Genomic DNA, 21253 nt, shown 5'->3' with positions numbered 1-21253 from the left:
TGCGTAACAAACAGCAGATGTTGTCTATGTGAGCGCTCAAGGTAGGCAGTGTGTTTGCCTTCTCAGGCAGCCAGTGGGAGGAAGCGTGTAACGCTTGTGGAATTTGGGTTTCGTGTCCCTGTGGTGGTGTTCAGGGGCGTGAAGCATTTGAAACGTTGACTGTCCTCTTACCAGGCAGCCATGTCTTTTCTTTTTTATTGTCTTGACCTCACTTTTTTTTTTTGTTCCCCTAACCGTAATGCTTCCAGCTAGTCAGGAAAAGCCTTTCTTCTTCTAGCACAAATTACTGTGCAAATGTTTCTTGCATATGCTCCATACGTGGCATCTGTCCAATGCACAGAAAAAAATACTTGGTATTTCAGAAAAGCTCTACTTAATTCCTGGCTGATTTCCTTTGCTTTGTGTCCTGTTATGGTCTAACATCTCTGATGACCTCATGAGTAGAAAACAAAGAATAGTATGGAAATATTGGCAGAATTTGTCCCAAAGTCCAGGAATAAACTGTTTTCCAGGATTCAACATGCTAAATTGCCTGATTATATATGAACAAACGCTGATCTTCTGCTTACTGCTTTCTTTTCACCAAAGTCCTTATCCTTCTTACTTTCTTCCTTTGTACATTCTCTACTGTATTGCTGTAGGAATCTTAGCACTGGTGCTAAGTGCTTAACACTTCTCTTCCAAGACCATAAAACGACTTTGCTGCCATCCATTAGAGTACAAAAGAGCAGTCTTTGTTGTATTTTTCTCCCAGTCAAGGACATATGCAGCACTTGAAGAGGATGTAGACTCGGTAGGCAGAAGCTGTGCTTGATTCTGAGAGGTTTTTCAGATTGTAGGCTCTGTTATGACTTATGAAAATCAATTTTTTCCAGGTTACAAGTATGCACTGAGGATTTCTCTATAGTTTTAATCTGTTTTACCTGGAGTAGAATACTCTTTGTGGAAAGCATATCTGAGCACAAATAAGATGTTTAAATGACATGCATCATGAATATCTGGTTCCATCTATGCCATCAGTTATTTGAATTCCGTGTTTCTGGTTTCTAACCTGAAGAATATATTTTTGCAGTGCAATCGACGGTCCCTGATAGACCACTGAAGTAGCATAGTTCTTATAATTACCTTTTAGCTGTTGCTGTGATGCTAATATATATTCATAGCAAATTGCAAAGTGATTCAGCTGACAGAATAAGTTCCAATACACTGGACAATACACTGCAGTGCACTCTGGATGTGCTTAGCACAGAGCTGTTGGATGTGCATAGTGTATTAGTTTGGAGTATGGACACGGAAGCATGATGTATGCAGCTGTGATATTTGTACTGACGAACTTCTGCGTTGCGATTTTAGCTGTATAATACTATTAGCTGCTTGTGGGTTTTTTGTGTTCCTATAAATAACATTGCAACTCAGTCTAGTGGGAATGCAATATTATCCATTTTGTGTGATTGCAAGGATATTATTGCAGTTTCTGATTTTCTTATTTTTTTACTAATATGGTGGTGGTTTTTTTTTCATTCCTGCTTTTTAAAATTTCTTAGAAGTCAGCCTGCTGGAAAATTAGGTCTGGGAAGTTTGGCTCGTCTAAGCTAATCCATACCCAAAACTGTCTCACATATTCAATGAACAGATCTTACAACTTCATATATGTATATGTAAACTGGAAAGAGAAGAAACAATTTTGCTCAAGGTTTAAGGAAAAAAAAATAGAATATTGCTGTTTGTGACCATTCATGAAAGACTTTCAACCAAACAGGAAAGTTTTTAACAGTCAGAGGCTGTAATTTAACAGCAGCTGTTTGTGATCGCTGCCAGCAGAAATCACTTGTTTTCATCCAGCTGAAAAGAACAGGCTGGTAAAAGGGATTCCAGCAGTAGGTACAGTTTTTCACACAGAATTTAAATATAGCATATCTACATATTGTAAGATGGTGCCATTTACAATGTAACATATTTGTCATTTCTAATGAGATTTTCCAGAAGTCAGGCGTAGAATGAAAGTAGGATTGATAGTTGTTCTCTGAAATAAGTGAAGAAATCAGAGCTGTAAGTATACTCTTCTACTCTTTGAAAGTGCATAGAAATTTTCACTGCTGAGCTTCCGGTTCAAAACCTGACCGTCTTCATCAGCTAACTCCTTGATGGCCAATCTGAATGAGCAGAGTGGGAAATAAGAAGATAAGAAATGCCCTCCTGGATCAGACCAGCACCCCCCTTCCCAGTACTCTGGAAGTGTCAGGTGCTCCTTAAGCAGAGCCCAGATCCCTGGTCTCACTCTGTGATCACATCTGGGACCCCCTGGGTAAAGCTCTCTTCACTCAGATGGGCTTTTGAAGCACTGTATTTCTGATTTTATGATACTGGTGTTACTGACACCTTGCTTGAATGTGTTCTGTTAGCAAAGTGTTTCTCCATATTGGCATTTTCAGCAAACACAAAAGTCACTTAAAGCCTTTTTTGAAAATATAAAATCAAGTTCTGCTGTTTTCAATCCCTGAAGGTGAGCACTGCCAAATAAGTTCAAAAGCATTTTTCTTCCTGTTGCTAGCATTTATGGCCTGTGCAATAAAGATTTGTAATTACTGGATAGATTCAAAGAGGTGGAAGAAAAACTCACTCCTCATGCCTTCATGATGGTGCTTTTCTAAGCTGTGTAAAACGAACATGTCTTATTTTAAAACTTCTCTTTCTTCATTCACATTCTTTAAAAGCCTTTCTGTCATGTAATTTTAAAAATGAATGTGGTTCTATTCAAATAAAAGTTTCTCTTAATGGCTTTTATGCTTCATATGACAGAGCACCTTCATTTAGTCACTTACACAGTCAGTCAGTAGTGTTATGAACTGCTTTTTCAGTACTGAGCAGGATGTGGATCTCTGGCATCTTCCATAAAGGAAAGAGTTGTGTTTTTTTTTAACCTCTTTATTTGACATGATCATAAAGCACAGGTACTAGCCCAGTGTTTTATGGCACATTCAAGTATGATTAATAATTTTAACTATGCTGGTTCCCTCTTAAGATCAATATTATAGAATTTTTCTAGTCACCATTTGAATGAATTTTAATTGAAATTGATTCCCTATAAAATAACATATTGAAGTATATTAACAAAGTCCTTGGCATTAAGGAGTTTGGAATTCTAACAAAATTCTGAACAGTTTTCAACAAATAGTTTCTTTGTGCGACGTCTCTGCCACCTAAGATTAGTACTTATTCAATATTTCAGTTTTTTAATTTAAGGGCTATAGCAGCAGATGACAGCATCAGTAGAGCCGCCACATTTTTCAACATGAAAATTAATGAAAATGTGGTCAAGGAATTTTTTTTTTTAATCTGTTTAGTTTTTAATCTGTAGCAGTTGAACTACAGCTGTGTTGTGTGATCCTAACATTCAAATACGTAGTTATGCACAGTGTTACCTTCACAGAATGTTCAGAGTTTTTAGCAGTAACAGATAACACCTCCCAGGCAGCTGACTTATGGAAACTTACCTGTAGGAACAGAGGATGCATTCTGAAAGTCTGCAGCAGTTTGCTCCGTACAGGCCTCAGTTACCATCTCCAATGCCATTCAGCTTTTGTCTTTCATAGTGTACAACTAAAAGGCTGAGTTTTAGACAATACGTACATGGCAGTACCATACATTTCTGAAGCGCCTCAGCCACACTTGGGTGTCATCCGTATCTCAGGACTTCATCTCAGTTGGCCACATAGCTAGAAAACGAGTTAATTTACATATGCTTGGTTTGTGGAGCTGATGTCCATCTTGAGACAGCCTAATTAGAAGACAGCCAGGCTCAGGAGTGCTCACATCATTTTATATCTGAGAGCCCAATACAAAATGTCAGGACTCTGACCAGGCATGCTTGTTCCATTATACAAGAGAGATGGAGCTCATCCTCAGGAATTACAGGGATAGGCAAGTTAGAGGCTTCTATCTGTGAACAAAAAAGCATGTCAGGTTTCCCCTTCAAGCTTATGAAGAGCCTGAATCCTCATACATTGACATGGCCTTAGTGGTTTAAGCCTGCTCCACTAGAAATAGGACTCAGATCTCCCCAGTCAGCTGGTCTGGGACACCCAGCTGCCACCAGCTGACGTGTGATGCTGTGAGGTGGATGTGAAGCCCATCCCACACCTGGGTCTTGAAACAAGTGATTTTGCTGAGACCAGTTAGGAAGCTCTGCTGTCATGAACATCAGTCAGCAGACTCTAAAGTCCTCTTTATGTTTGTTGTGTTGAGGAGCACTGCTGTGTAGGACTTTCAGGTGGCTGGTTTTGAGAGAAAGACATGAAAAAAATAATGTTTTCCATAGTGTTTCTTTTCTCTTCAGCCTGTCAGAGGTAGAGAGGGAGAGGGAATGGTAACCCATTTTCTTCCTTCTTTAATATGTTAGCTCATTTCAGCCCTTCTGGAGAAAAAAAACCAAAAGACTTCTTTCTGTTTCTTTTTGTCCTTCATTGCATTAAGAACTCCTGGGTAACCGGACTGCCATGAAAGTTGAGCCAGGAGATGATGAATTGCTCTAGCTTGCTTTTGCTGGTTTTCCCCTAGCTTGAGTGTTTGCGGGCTGATTAGACAACGTTGTCTGGAAGGGATTTCTTTAGACAGTTCCAGAGAGCACAACTTTGTGAAACTGTTCAGCTGTTCTGTGTGATTTTCTGTCATAAGGTGCCAAGATGCGCCATTCTTATTTAAAGACCCCTGGATGACAGAAGAGGCAGTCTGCATTATCTTGGACAATGGACTGGCTTTTAGAAGTGTCAGACAGTTAAGGATGCAGGTAGACATTTGAAAGTTTCCAAAATTCATCACTCCCATGAATCCACAGCAGTTATCATTCTTGGTCAAAACTTTAAAGACTTTTTGAAGCAAACAAACAATTTTTCAGATGAAAGGGACAGGAAAGAGGAAGGGAGGGATAGTCCTACCCTCTAAAGCTTGTCTGACAAATCTGTTGTCACCTGTGTAGTTTCTGAAAACATCTTTCTCTAAGCTCACAAATTGCTTTAATGTGTCCAGCACTGCAGATACCATCCATTCTGTTACAGCTGTTGACTGTGACACTAATCACTGATGTTGTTGACTTTTGTAGATCACCACTTAAACCTGGATCATAGTTTTTTGAGGGTCATAGAAAAGTAGCCAGCCCTTACAGCCCATCAAGGTAGCAGAGGTCTTTCTGCTGAGTTGTATTTCTTAAAATAAGATATCTATGAGCTTTATCTTGTCTTTTTCTAAAAACCTATCTTCTCAGTGTAGAGGTTTTTTCAGCTGTTATAGTGAAAATTACATTTTATTTTCTTCTAATAAGCTCTTTTTACAGTGAATTATTGTTTACTGATATTTGCTTGCTAGAATTGTTGATAAATTCTCTTTCTCCCTTCTTAACTATCAACTGCTGTGTTAAGCCACAAAATGTGTGACTGTTGCTTTGTCAGCACCTCATATTTTCCTTTATTGTACTGTTACCGCTTTTCTTGAGATCTCTGTGCTTCTCTAATAATGGGACCTGACACTGAGAATTTTACTCTACTTCTACATGGTATAGCTGATCACATGATAATTCTGGTATAAAAACTTATTTTACTGGTTTCATCAGGGTTTTCTCTTGATCCAGACAATCAGAACCTGAGGCATTTAGATGAGGAGCGTTAACCAGATGCTGGGAACAGAAGAGACAAATCCTTCATCAAGGATATCTCTAAGAATTAGGAGCTCCTAAAGCTAGTGTCTTCATTTTCTACTGCTTAAATTGGACAGAGTTATTAGGAAAGCCTTCAGCCAACTCAGAACTTGGTCCAGCTTTTCATGTACACAATCTGTATCTATTCTAGCATAGTGAACAGACAGCAAGAGTAGTTACTGAGAAGTATGCAAACTGATGTCCACCACCAGCTACAGGTAGGTTTTTCACAATAACCTCCCTCTGAAAATATGAGACCTCAATTTTGCTCTTAGTTCTGCGAGGGCAAATGAAGGAGTATTGCTCCATTGATTTCAGTGAAACTTGAAGCTAGTTAAAATGAGAACAGGATCAACCCCATTTTTCCTGTACAGCATGAGACTATAAAGCCCATTCAAATCAATGAAGGGTACCAATGACTTTGTTGACTTTTGGATCAAATCCATAAACCTTTTTAGTATCTTAATTAAAACTGCAAATACAGAAACATAAGCATTCTGTTCTTCAACCCAGCATAGTTTTTCTGAAACTGAACAATTTTGTGATCCCTTTCCAATTATTGGAAATTATTCCAATTATTATATATCAAAAATGCAATCTTGATATTTTATTCCATTTATAAACTTTTTCCTATCTGTATAATGCTTATTTTTTTCACTTGGTCCTAAATTTTCTTTCGATGATGTTCACTACCTATGTTACTTGGAATCCTAATTTCATAATCACTGATGAAAATCAAAACCACAAAACCTGCTTTTTATCTTATTTTTCTATTCCTGTTCTTTACTAAAAGGGCATAATCAAAGATAAATACAAGCTCTGTTGGCCTGAGCAGTTTGAAGTGTCTTTATTGCATCTTACATTAGCCAGACAGAAGTTAGTTGTCCATTTGAAGTCATTGCTCGCATTTCCTCGGATAATCAATGGAGAATGATAGCCACCTCCTGGGATAATCTGTCTCTTTCTAAAGCAGATGCCCATGATAGGTGCAATGCTTTGCACCTATCATTGCTCTTGCCTTTGTCAGCCCCAAGGCTAGCCATCTCATTTGGGACAGCTAAAATTGAATAGGGGAAAAACAAGGCAGCAGACTTTGCTATTTTTGCTTCTCAGCATGAAGTATATAACAAGTGATGCTACTCACCTTTAATTTGCCACCAATCTTCCACTGCCTTAGTATATTAATATTTCAGCTGCTAACAGTACCTGTTAGCAGAATTTGGTTATGCTATGCCCCAAAACTGAGATATATGTATATATATGATATATATATACTTGCAATTGATAGTATCATCTTTCACATTCTATTACTTTCTACAAATAATTTTTTACCTGAGCTAACTACTGCTCACTGGCAGTAGAGTTAAAGTACCAAACAAAAAAAGCTAGAATTGATGATTTACAAGTTCTGGGTTGATTGCTATTGAGGTGCTTTTCTGACTTGTAATTTAAATGTTCCTTTAGTGTTAATCAGCAAGGGACTATATTTTATATACTGTCCTGGGACAGAGTTATAAGTTACATGTGCACTGACAGTTTTTCTCAGCTATGAGTGCTTTAATAACTCTTGTTTGATGGGTCCTGTCCTCTAGGTTCTTCCTCTTACGTGGATGTGGTTGAGTCTGATACAAATATTAAACCACTGATAGAATTTTATGACTGTGGCTTTTCTTACCTCTGCGAAGGTAGTTCCAGTCTCACTCAGGAAGGCTGGGACCAGGCTGAGAGCCCAGCTGAAGAGCTCCTTGGGATCTGAACTTCTTGCTTTATAATTCAGAAAAGTTACTGAAAAGATTTCCCTTTCATATAATTAGTACAGGCAACAAAGGTGTCACTTGAAAAATGTGAGCTGCATAGTTTCACGGAATCACAGAATGGCCTGGGTTGGAAGGGACCTCAAGGATCATGAAGCTCCAACCCCCTGCCACAGACAGGGCCACCAAACTCCCCATTTAATACCAGACCAGGCTGCCCAGGGCCCCATCCAGTCTGGCCTTGAACACCTCCAGGGATAAGGCATCCACAACCTGTCTGGGCAGCCTGTTCCAGCACCTCACCGCTTGCATAGTGAAGAACTTCCCCATGAAGTCCTGTTTCAGTTACACAGAAAAGCCAATCCAAAAAGGGCTCAAAATAATAACACAGAAGAGCAGTTGGAAAACCAAGCTTCTTCATATTTCTTTTGTTTGGGCTTTGTGTGTCTTAAAGCTCTTGTGCATTCTCATGCAGCTTGCTCATCTTATTGGATGCTAAAGCCTTTTACCATCTGCCAAAAGGTTTTATTTTGGGGTTTCCTCTCATGTGGGAGGGCGGTTTCCTCCTTCCCTTCATGCTACTTTCATTGCTATCTTTAGGAGTCAGAGCCTACTGGAGACCTTCCTGTCTCCCTTTTATTACATATTCTCATCCTTCCTTGCTGCAAGTTCCTGCCCCTGGGGGCAAAGAATAAAATGAGCACTGAAGCTGCCTTTCTGAGCTGGCTGGCTGGCTTTTGTTTTAAACACAGAATCCGGTTCCTGGAGTGCGAATCTGAGGGTACTCAGTAGAAAAGCTTCCTGGTGTGGTTGTTTTGACGAACGGCCCCTGCACCAAGGTATGTGTACCTGCCCAGCACTGCCCATTTAATGGGCTTCTGAAAAAGAACAATGGAACCGGTGGCATTTTCTCTGAAAGCAGTTCACTCCTCTCTGTTTGTCAGTCTTTTACCTCAGCACATGAATCTCACCCGTTCTGCCACTGTTATGACACCTGCAGCTGTAGCCCTTTCATTTCTTCCTTTTAGAGGAACTTGCAGGTGTTTATTTTTTCTATGCACATATCGATTTCCTATCTTTACTTGTGCTATAGAGGAGAAGAAATTTGACGTGTTATATTTGCAGAGTGATAGAATTGCATCTTTTTTTTTTTCTTCTTTTTTTTTTTCTCCCTGAGAGCAAAATAGAGTACAGGGCAGCCTGTTTTTTGCAGTGTTTTTTTTCCAGTGTAGCTCTGGGGGATGCAGGAACACAGCTGCAGCAGATGTGAGCACCTGGCTGCCAGGACATGAGCATGGCTGGAGGCAGTGAGTGCCCATCAGAGCCCTCCATCTGACTGCTGTGGAGCTCCCTGCCATCACCCTTACTCAGAGGAGATGCTGAATGAGGGACACACAGGGCCCTGCCTTTTCCTTCCAGCCTTTGCCTGCTGGGAGCAAGAGCAGGCTGTCTGAACACAGTCCTGTTGCTGCCTGTCCTAATTTGCTGTGTGGCTGAGCCCGTGGCTGGAGGCAATCTGATGTGGAGGGCTCAGGCTCAGGGAGCAGCACTGGGTGTCAGATCATCTCCCGAGAGCTCTGCCAGAATCCACATCAGCCACATGATGCCTCTGCTGAGTGGATTTCTGACTTTCCCTTTTTCGTGCTTGCTTTTTTCATTCACTGGCATTACACCAACCAGCAGGTCACATAGCAATAGGAATGTAATGTTATTTTATTTATGACTAGCTCATCTCTTGGACCCTGAGATTTTCTAATCTCTCTCTTTCTGTCATTACCCAGCTCTCTTTAAAGCTTTATCCTTTAGTTTATTTACTCCCTCTGTAATTAAGAACTTTATTGTTGATCACCATGAAAAATTCTCAGTGCTTAAAAATAAATGATCCGTCTCCCAGTCCTTCAGTGCATCCAGTTTTTAAGACTGTAGGAATCTATAGAGAGATTGAAATGGGGTTGAGGGGGGTGAGGGTGTTCTGAGGTGTTACCTAAATAGCTGATCTACAAATGAAAAGAGATGCTCAGATTTCTGTTCAGGAGAGTGCCTGTCAAACCAGTCATTCTTTTAGCACTGTGTATTTTAATGACATCCAGTTTCAAGTTCCAGGTGCTGCATTGTGCAGAGAGGTCAATGAGGCCCATTTCTAACAGCAGAATCATGCAACGTAGCACAGCATGGAATGGCATCCTTCTGAAAAATAGGAGGGGTATGTGAGAGAACTTCAAGCAGGGGGAGATATGTACCCCTTCATATAGAAAGCACGATTTTTAAATCTCTTCATATTTGGAGAGGATAGCAATCCAACTGAAATTGATATGGGAAGGAAAAAAAAATGTGTCTAGTGGATGTATGTCACCCAGGCACTGCGTTCCAAGCAAACACAGCTATCTGTGTTCTCTCCGTCACACACATGCGTACACACATACACACTCTAATTGGATAAAAACATAAACAGTAAATTAAGGATACGATTAAAAATTAAACAGCCATTGCAGAAACCATCAATAGTAAGTGCTTATTAACTTACTTATAACAGCATGCTGGTGTGATGGCTTCAAATTGTCTGCTGAAACTGATTTGCAGCAAATAAGGCCAGCTTTCCAAAAGGATAGTTCTAGGTTTCAATAGTCAGACCCTCAGCTTTAATTACTCATTTTTTTCCTTCTCAGTTTTCCTTAGCCTTTTAAAGAAACTGATAATATCCACTACTTTCTTGAACAGCAGTAGGTGATATGCTTAATCCATCAGCTGTGATGCTTAGCTGAATGAGACAGCAAAGGTCTGATCCCATGTTGTTCCACCTCATGCATTGCAAGACTTGTATGACTTACCCTCATCTCCACCCCCTTTTTCTGCAAGGCTTCACCAGGACCAGTGTCTGTTCTGAGACCCGCCGTGCTGGCTAGTTATGTACTTGTTGAATGATAAGCTCAAGATCTAAGCTGCTTTACACATCTGAGCTCCACGTGCACACCTGGGATGTACAGAGCTCTCCATCTGGTGCTGCACAGCAGAAGCTAAGGTTTCTGAAAGGGTGATTCCTCTGCTCCACAGTCCCTTTCCTTCCTATCTCATAATAATTATGCTCTACTCTCTTGCTGACCTGCATATGAGTCCTACGTATCAGGAGACAAAATGCTTTATCATCTTGCTTGATCAGTTTGTGTGCTTTTGAGGTACAGCAAGTCACTGTCAATAGAAACAGTACAGCCTGGATTCAATACTGTCCGCTCAAGGTAAGCTTGAATATTTAGGGGAAAGTTGAAACAAGGTTAAAGACCTCCTGGCATTGGGAGCAGTCTGGAAGGGCTGAACAAAGCACGATCTTTTCCAGTGAGCTCTGTCTTGGATGTTTATTTTCCAGATGGGTTGCATAATATGGATATGTGACCAATATATGGTACAAAAGAGCTTTTCATTCTTGTTTTCTGCCTTCATATGGATAAAACTCTGTGCTGCTCACTCCAGAGCATAGCTGAGCTTTTTCCTTGTGACTTGGGTCTCCTGGGTTCACTTAGGCTAAGGACTTTCTTCCATTTTTTCTCCTGCCAGTCAAAAGTGAGAAATGAATGAATGTTACTTGAATTAAAGACCTACAGCCAGCCCAGCATCAGTGTGTTGCATACATCCTGCAAGAACCCTTTCTTTTAATTCTACCTTCATATGAGAAAGTAGCACATCCCCTGAATGGCTGCCAGCTTCCTTGAATGTGGCTGCATGTGGCTGGAACATGGCTGGGAGATGATTTTTGTCATGCATGCCTCAGCCCTGCCAGCTGTTTCTACTCTGGTTCTCCTCGAGCTGCCGTGATCTGCATTTGAGCCCATGCAACAGTCAGTACTTTGCTAGCAGCCGGTGTTGGAGTTCAGAGCTGGCTGCACCCACACCGTTGGGTAAATGCATTGCAAATACCATAGTAGTTGTCCATTCAGGGTTGCCTTTGGTTGCAGTCAGTCACACCAGTGACTCATGTTGTAAGGCTGTTCTGATTGGGAAATTCATTGTGGAAGTGTTTGGACATAATGGAGATAGTATGAAGGACAGGAGCAATAAGAAGGGATGATGTAGCTCTAAGAAAGTAGTGGAATCATAGAATCATAGAATCACCAAGGTTAGAAAAGACCCACAGGATCACCCAGTCCAACCATCCACCCATCACCAACAGTTCTCACTAAATCATGTCCCTCAACACAAAATCCAAACGTTCCTTGAACACCTCCAGGGTCGGTGACTCCACCACCTCCCTGGGCAGCCCATTGCAGTGCCTGACCACTCTTTCAGAGAAGTAGTATTTCCCAACGTCCAGCCTAAATTTCCCCTGGTGCAGCTTGAAGCCATTCCCTCTGGTCCTATCACTGTTACATGAGAGAAGAGGCCGACCCCCAGCTCACTACAACCTCCCTCCAGGTAGATACAGAGAGCAATAAGGTCTCCCCCAGGCCTCCTCTTCTGCAGACCGAACAATCCCAGCTCCTTCAGCCGCTCCTCATAAGGCCTGTGCTCCATGTCCCGAGCACCAATTGTCAGACTGTAGAGAGAAGGGTGGAAAAGCCAAGGGCACACGACATGCTCAGCAGAAATCAAGAAGCAAGGTTGGAAACCCTCTGGCTTAGGCTGGTAGAGCTGAATTGTTGTCAGCAGCAGAGGGAAACCTCTTCAAAATAATTTCAAGTGTACAGAATAACAGAGGGAGCAATTTCTTTTCTTCTATGTGTCCTGAAGAGCAGATGGATCTGACATGTTTATTGCCTTAAGCTGTCTTGTTTTATCAGCACACTGGATCTGGGTGTTTGACAGATGTGCCAAACAAAAAATCAAATCGGTCCATGTCCCCTTGTATGGGTTTTAGCATCCCTGCTTCCTATTTAGAACTATTCTCTTTAGTGCCCGTCTTACCTAGTGCATAAATGAGGAAGTATTTTCATATAAAATTTAGGGAAGACAAAGGCACATAAATTGTTATAATGAGAAACGAATCCTGTGAGCTTTAAAAGTAATGCTTGGCATCCTCAGCTTTTTGGTTCAGAGCTGTGTCTGAGGTAGGAAAAATGTCAAACAATGCAAAGAGCCAGGCTGAACCATACTGGCAGCAGTGTAGCAAGATTTTGTACATGTTACAACTTGAATAGCCTGAATCTTCAAGAACTGTGTTACAATTGCAAAATCATGATGTAAAAATTTTATGGAGACAGTGACATGGTTACTCAAAAGTTATTGCAACACAGTCCTGAATATCAGAAGCTGATTTATTCACATCTGCCCCACTCCCCTGTCTTCTCCCCAGCATACGCTTGGGTTCTATGCGGATGAAGCAGTGTTTGTGTGTGGTTTTTCACATCAAAGAACTAAAACCAATTTAAATACTGCAGTATTTCCAGTGGTTGCAAACTAGGTATGAAATATTTACTGTAATACTTAAGTTAAAACTGCACAACATATTTACTTTTTTGAAGAGAAATGCATTGGATTTATTTGAACTTCAAGCAGCAGACTAATGTTAGTTACATTACTCTTGTAACTTCTTCAATTGGTATTTTTCAACATGTAGCAGTGAGTATTTGCTGCAGAAATGCGAAGGAAGTCAGACAACCAAAGTGGAGAAAGTCACTGGTTAAGCACCTGTTGTTGAAGTGCAAAACTCTTTTTGCTTCTACAGGTGCAGAGATAATATCTTTTTCATGTTTTTCCAGCTATTTCAATTCATTGACTAGTTCATTCAAAGGTAAGAAACCACTTGGGAGGAAAAAATGGCTAAGAAGTTTGTTTTCCTCTTTTAATCTTTATATAAAACTTGTGCAATAGAGACTAACATCTACCAGTTCTGAGATGCTGAGAAATATGTTAGTCAGAACTTGACATTCTGTTCAAGTGAAGATAATGCTTCCTTGCTTAGTAAGATTGCTTACTTTAAAAATGTAATGATAAGCTTAGTTTTGCCTTGATTGTGTAGCCTATTTGGAAAAAATGTTCAACGTTTTCATTGAATTTCACTTTTGCATGCTAAATTCTATTTTAAATCTGCAGCTCAAAATGAATCCTAAATTTTTTCTAAAAGGTGTATTCTATCTGTGCATGTGCCGAAGCATAACAAGAATGTAAGCAGTGAAAATCAATCACGGGTAGTATATAAAAGTGCTAATCATGTAAATAAATATGTCTTCGTTGTGTTAACTGAAAAAGAAGTGCCGTATTTATTTACTTATACATACTGTGTTTAAATTAAATCAACATACTGACAAGTTCAGTATTACATTTGGAGCTTGGAACAAGTAGTTTCTGCATTTTTTGCATAGTCTACAGAAATATTGACAGGAAGGACCCAGGGAATAAGAAGTATTTTAATCCCAGCTCCCTCAGCTGCTCCTCATAAGACTTGTGCTCCAGACCCCTCACCAGCTTTGTTGCCCTTCTCTGGACAGACTCTAGGGCCTCAATGTCTTTTTTGTAGTGAGGGACCCAAAACTGAACACAGAACTCGAGGTGAGGCCTCACCAGTGCTGAGTACAGGGGGATGATCACCTCCCTGCTCCTGCTGGCCACACTATTTCTAATGCAGGCCAGGATGCCGTTGGCCCTCTTGGGCACACTGTTGGCTCATGTTCAACCAAGCATCAACCAACACTCCAGGTCCCTTTCCTCTTCGCTCATCCAGCCACTCATCTCCAAGCTTATAACGCTGCATGGGGTTGTTGCGGCCCGGCACTTGGCCTTGTTGAACCTCATCCCATTCACCTCAGCCCAGCAATCCAGCTTATCCAGATCCCTCTGAAGGGCCTCCCTATCCTCAGGCAGATCCACACCACCTCCCAACTTGGTGTCATCTGCAAACTTAGGGTACACTCAATCGCCTCATCTAGGTCATCAGTAAAGATATTAAACAGGATGGGCCCCAGTACCGACCTGGGGGACACCACTTGAAACAGATTGCCAGCTGGACTTAACTCCATCAACCACTATGCACTGGGCACAGCCCCCTAGCCAGTTCCTTACCCAAAGAAGAGTGTACCTATCCAGGCCACAGGCAGACATTTTCCCCAAGAGAATACTGTGAGAGACCATGTCAAAGACTTTGCTGAAGTCTAGGCAGACTACATCAACACCCTTTCTCTCGTATACCACTCTGGTCACCCAGGTGTAGAAGGAGATGAGGTTGGTCAAGCATGACCTGCCTTTCATAAGCCTGTGCTAGATGGTCCTGATCCTCCTGATACCACGCACGTGTCGTGTGATCTCACCCGAGATGATTTGCTCCATAACTTTCTCTGGTACCAAGGTCAGGCTGACAGGCCTGTAATTCCCCGGATCCTCCTTACGGTTCTTCTTGTAGATGGGAGTCACATCAGCAAGCCTCCAATCCTCTGGGACCCCTCCAGATAACTAGGAGCACTGGTAGATGGCCAAGAGCAGCTCAGCAATCATCCCCACCAGCTCCCTCAGCACCCTAGGATGGAGCCTGTCCGGAGGAGCTCTAACCATCTCCACCTGAATCACCAGGGGTGTTTTCTGCAAAGCATCCCAGACTTCCAGATCAGGGTGTAAAGTGCCCTGAGGATAACTGATCTGCCTATTAAAGGCAGATGTAAAGAAGGCGTTGAGGACCTCAGCCTTCTCCTTATCTTCGGTGGTCACATTGCCCGCTGTATCAAGTAAAGGATGGAAATTCTCCCTGGTTCTTCTCTTACCATTGATATATTTATAAAATAATTTCTTATTCTCTTTTACTGCAAATCTGAGTTCAAGCTGGGCTTTTGCCACCCTAACTTCCTCCCTGCATACCTTAGCAACTTTCTTGTAATCCCCCCAAGTAGCCTGTCCCTTCTTCCAGAGGACATAGACTCTCTTTTTCTTCTGGAATCTCAACAGTCGTTCTTGGCTCATCCACTATGACTTGCCTTACAGCATTCAGGGACAGCCTGTTCTTGTTCTTTGCTAAGGGCAAGGCAGCCTGATGGCCTTCTGTGATGAGGAGCTGCAAGGAGCAGTGCATGCTGTGTACCTTGATTCTGGTACAGCATTTAATATGGTCGCCCACAGAATCCTTATATCCACACTGCTAAGATATGGACAGGACAAGAAAATGGTAAAGTGAACGGAGGATCATCTGGACTGTCAAGCTCAGAGAGCTGTGATCGGTGTCATTTGGCACATGGTTGCTTGTGACATCTCTGAGGGATGGGGCCAATGCTACCCAACTACATTTGTTGGTGACCATGGTGAGCAGACCAGGTGCACCCTTAGCAAGTTCGTAGGACGATGCCGGATCTGGGGGAATGTGTGGTATGCTGGAGAGCAGTTCTGTTGCTCAGCAAGATATGGACAGTCTGGAAAAGTGGGCTGACAGACCTGAGAAAGGTCAGTAAGCATAAATAGAGTGGTACATCTGGAGGAAATGCACCCTGCTCCAACACAGGCTGAGGGCTGATGGCCAGGGAGCACTTTGCTAAAGAAGACCTCGGGATCTTGGTAAACAATTTGAATACAAACAAGCAGCATGCCTTTGCTGGAAAGGACAGCAATGCACTGGGCTGCGCAAGCAGCAGTGAGGCCAGCAGGTCAAGAGAACTAATTGTTCTCTTTGGCGTCAGTGAGACCACATCCTGAACACTGGGCAGACTTTGGGCTCTCCAATAGAAAAAATGTTGATGAACCGGTGCAAGTCAATAGACAAGTCACCATGATAGCCCAGGGCAAAAGCCTGGTGTAGGAAAAGAGGGTAAGGACTGAGTTTGCTCAACCTGGAGAAGACAAGGCTCAGTGTGGTCTTATTGCTGTCTCTGACTGCCTATTGGGAGGGTGCAGAAGTGGCAGAGCAGTTTCTTCTGGGATGCACATGGGGGCAGGTTGAAAAGTGGTGGACACAAGTTCTAATTTAGACAGTTCTAATTAAATGCAGCAAGAAAAAAGAGCGGTCAAACAATGGAACAGGTCCAGAGAAGTTGTGGATAGCCGTTCTTGTAGATATTCCAAACTCAAGTGGGCACAGCCCTGGGTAACCTGCTTTACCACTAACCCTGCTCTGAGTAAGAAGCTGGACTAGTGCTATCCATTCTGCATGGCCTTGGGGTTTGAGAGATGTCAATGTCTGAGCTAACAGTCAGAGCTTCCCTTAATGGTGACTGTAGGAAAAATAGGAACCATTAGACGTGTTTATGTGACTCGCTTTAGGTATCTTCTGTGGAATAAGTTGAATCTCTCTGGGAGGTCCTCCTCTTTTCACTACCATGACTGTACGAATAGATGCTTGCCCTTGGTCAAGTGCATCTTATCCAGGCTATCTAATAGGAATTAACATCTAAAGAGGGTCATTTTTGTTTCTGAGGGCAGAGGAAATTAGTGAGGGAATTTATGCTTTATTCTGACTCATCAGAAGGAAGTTTCTGAGAATTTAAAGGCAGAAGAAGGCAGAATGAGTGAAAATGATCACAAAAACAAGAGTTTTTGATCTGGAAGAAGGGAAAGAATAAGTAAAAGTGGCTGAATAATGTCAAAGGACTTTAAAAGAGCTGATTTCTTTGAACTTTGGAATAGATAGGTAAGGATGGAAGGGAGGGAAAAGAAAGTTCAAGGGAACTGGTGGTTTTCTGAAAGAGAAGATATAGACATGGCAGCACACAGCCTATTGAAGGAGGCAGACACAGAATATCTAAACTACTTCAGGACCTCGGCAATTACTTGAAAATCAGGAATGGGAATAGGAAAATGCTTTACAAAAGGAAAGAAATGAAAAGGTAGCACAAACACCTAGTTTAATGAGTTGCAGAAGGGAAATATGAAGGAAATAATTAGACTTCTTTTGCTCTAAGACAAGGAGGGGAAACCTGATGATAAAGAGGAGGATGAACACTTCAGCTTTTCTTGGATTCCATTTTCCCAAACTGGTTAATTATGACAAGATGATTGAAACAGTTAATTTCACCAGAGGAAAAAGTGCATATGCTGAAATAAGAGATGAAAGGTTAAACATGTGGAGGTACGTTAGATGCAGTCAAGTCATTGGGCTTAATGAAAATTGACCCTTGAGTTACCTAGGAGTCAGCAGAAACCGTCCCTGAAGCGTTAGCTTTAAACCTTGTGAAGAATGAGGAAGGGCAAACGTAAGCACTTAAAATAAGGAAACCTGTCAGCTTAACTTTGGTACATGGTAAAATGCCGGAGCAAATTATTAATCAATTTATAAACACCTAGAGGATAATAAGCTGATAGAAAAACAGCCAGTGTGGATTTGTTTAGTTTCCTTTTTGAATGAAAAAAGAGAAGTAGTAGGTGTGTCTTTACGTTAGTGTACCTTTTGACAGCGTTGCAGACAGCCTTGTGGCCTTCTTACAAGTAAACAGGGAAAATCGTCCAGTTGAAATTGCTGTGAGATAGGTGAAAAGCTGGTTGAAGTACTCTGTTCAAAGAATTGTTATTGTTTGCTTGTCAAGTGGGCAAGGAGCCTGAAGTGTGGTGCTGTTAGAGGGTGCCCTTGATCGAGTGCTGGTCATTATTTACATTAGTGACTTGGGTGATTGGCTGGAGAATGCCCTGGCATGGGGCTATCTGCTGTAGTGAGCTTTGGGCATTTTGGATGGCAGGTTTAAAGTCTGAAGTATGATAAAATGTGGAAATGGCCAAAGGATGAAAATTCAGCAAATGTAAGTAAGAAGGCATGCAGTGAGGAAGGGAAAGCAAATGTCTGAATGCAGATGAGGGATATTTGAGTAAATAATAGTGCTGAGAGAGCATGCAGGGCTGGGATATCACAAGTTGAACATGAATCAGCAGCCTGATAGATTATGCCAGGTGAGAAAATGAGGATGGGGGTGAGACCAGACTGTAGAGTAAGTGGTAGTCTCATGTTTAAACTGTAGGACATCATTAACTCCTTTCTGTTGGCGTTCTGATGCTTTGGTCCAGAGTGTGCTTTGGGCTATAACACAATATAGACAAAGTGGAGAAGGCCAGAAGAGAGCGAGCTGTGGGAGCCAGCAGAGATTTAGGAAGTACCAGGGAGGAAATACTACAACAACTGGGTTCAGTTGGAAACAGACTCAAACTTTCAGGCATATTAAAGGATTTGTAATATAAAAGTGATGTTTATCCATGCCCTCTCTCCCTGGAAAGTAATTGTACATTTTCTCTGGAAAGTAATTACTTTAGTTTTCACCTAAGGAGATTTGGTTTGGGTATTAGAAACTTGACATAAATCTATTTCAGAATGCAGTATCTGAGGGAGTGAGAGTAGAGGACCATGGGTGTGAGGAACACTTGGGAAGTACCTGTGAGGATCACAGAATCATAGAATCATTAAGTTGGAAAAGGCCACTAAGATCATCCAGGCCAACTGTCAACCCGTCATCATGATGTCCACCAAACCATGTCCCTCAGTTCCACATCTACCCTTTTATTAAGTACCTCCAGGGACGGGAGACTCCACCACGTCCCTGGGCAGTCTATTCCAATGCCTTACTGAGAATAATTTTTTTCTGATATCCAGCTTGAAATGGATCTGCAGCTTTGCCTTGGAGTAGAGGGATGGACTGCATGATCTTTTTGAAGTCCACTTCAGTTCTATCTGTGGTTTTGCCCACCAAGGGAAAATAGGAATTAAAAAGGCAAAACAAGAATAAAAGAGATTTAAACCAAAGATTCCGGTCTGTTAATTGGAACTGTGATTATTTTCAGCATTCTAAATATCCCTCCTTTAAATTAATCCCTCATGTTGCAATGTTAACATCTATTTATGGACATCTTTTATGACACCTTTTTATTTATTAAAAAAAGAATCAATATATGCTCCTTGGTGTGATAATGTCTTTGAGTACGGGTTATACAAGTAATGCTGAAGAAACTAAAATGTTTGTTCTTAAAACTGTTCTGAGGTATTTGCTTTAGTGTCTCAGGTTTTCAGTAAATTAGCTGAAACCACAATGTTAAAACTAGACATCTCTCGAGACAACAATATTGGAATGATGCGAATTTCTTAAACAGGTAACACTTGCATAAAGAAATATGTCCCCTCTAAAAGTGAACTACTCTCAAAAGACACAGCTCATCCACACAGCAGCCTTATGCATCTTATTTTATTCAGTGCTATACCGGTGACATTAATTCAGTGAGGAGACCAGAATGGAAGCCTGCTAGTTATTTTTCATGTTTGATTTTCTTCTCTATAAATTCAATATAAAGATGGTTATGTTAAGCTAATTATATGCTGGCTTTTTATTTTCTGCTGCTGAGTGAAATCATGTAGAAAGATTTTTTTTCCTTTTTCCCTGAAGAATGGAACATTTGACCATAATTACCATTTTTTTTGCATTAGATAGAGCACCTTGCTGTCTATTACAAAAGTGATTTACTAGGACATAGGGCACAGCGTTCGATGAACAGTGTCTGACTGGCCAGTGGGACATAAGTAATCACACAATGCAATGCTTGCAGAATCAAATCGTGTTTGACATTTAATATAACCCAAACACTTAACTGCAAAATATGACATCAAAACAACAACAACAAATCCTCAAAAAAGGAAAGCCTGTAAGGAAACAGAAACCAGGTGATGGCAAGGATGGATTTTCTTCGTACAGGAAGTCTGTGCTGAGCAGAACAACCAAGGCAAGGGGAAAGCTGCTTTCTCCCCTTTTTCATTCTGCCATCCCCAGCTCTCTGCTGCCTCTGACTCTCTGTGCATATGTGCCACTGACCTAAGGAAGCTAAGATAAATGATGGGTCTCAAGGTGGCACTTTGATTCCTTCAAGTTGATTATGACCAGAAAGATGTCTTGTGGGTTAAAACAGGTTGTATGTGTGATCGAGGCTTCTGCTTATGTCAGAATGGATGGCACGTGCTCACCCACTGCCTCAAAAATGCCATCAGCCACTGAGCTCATTTAACCAGGTGCCGAGCGCCTTTCATCTGAGAAAAAAAAGTCCTAACAGCAACCAGTAAATATATTTCTGACTGGTGTAAATGTATTAACTGTGGGGGTGAAAGAGTTAATTCATTTTCCATCCATATTTTTTTCTTTGTAGAACCGATTTGACACAGTCTAGCAGGGTGCTGTTATTGAAAAATTGAAGCACCAGGTGTGATTAAATAAGATCACACGTTTCATTCCCTCTTTAATTTCACATCACCCTTCAGCAGCTGTATCCGTTTGCTTCCCTATAGCTGGAGAATGCATTGCGTTTATAGCAGGCAGCATGCTGCACGAGTAACACGCACCATTGGCCTGTTTTGAATCAAATGTGTTTGTGCACACAAATTATTTATTGTTTGTTGGACCACGCTTGTTAATCTGTTTATTTCTCAAGAGCAGAAAATACAGAGACATTTGGGTAATGGAGGAAAAACCTGGCCTAGGTCCTCTTGGAAGTTCATGAATGCAGCAGGACAGGTTTCATTCCACTGCTAAGAGAGTAAAAAGGTCAAGTGTGATGCATTTGGGATCCTTTCTGTGTTCTTACCAAGCGTGATATCTGACAAAGTCACCAGCACATGGAGGCTGAACCTCTGTCCCTCTGCCCACAGCGCAGCTGCAGTGATGCCACCATGCACCATTTTTCAATGGAACGCTAATACTCTAAAGCAACGGAGACTCAAAAATACCAAGTAATAATTTTCTGCCACCATGTTCTACCCACAAACAGCAGCCCTGGCCCTCCTCTGCTGGGGCAGAATACTTTAGAGTATTAGAATAGTGTTCCATTGAAAAAATGATTTGGATTCTTACAGTACTGCTCTTAGTTATTCCAGTCAGCGTTTCCACTTCCAAACTCTGGCCTCACTTCTCTGAGGACAAAAGCAAATCAAGAAGAAAGAGAATTTTCTGTT

General features: G+C 41.5%; 1 protein-coding gene across 4 annotated transcripts in view; it reads left to right on the top strand.

Annotated features, from left to right (window-relative positions):
• The window catches only part of SAMD12 (sterile alpha motif domain containing 12), a 170309-nt gene that overhangs the window by 90817 nt on the left and 58239 nt on the right, over positions 1 to 21253 (top strand). The window lies entirely within an intron of this gene.

Source organism: Lagopus leucura, unplaced genomic scaffold (genome assembly GCF_019238085.1).
Source record: "Lagopus leucura isolate 7727_CA_CO unplaced genomic scaffold, USGS_WTPT01 Super-Scaffold_100002, whole genome shotgun sequence".
Taxonomy (NCBI): domain Eukaryota; kingdom Metazoa; phylum Chordata; class Aves; order Galliformes; family Phasianidae; genus Lagopus; species Lagopus leucura.
Note: the sequence above shows the minus strand (reverse complement) of the source record. Positions and strands in the feature narration are given on the sequence as shown.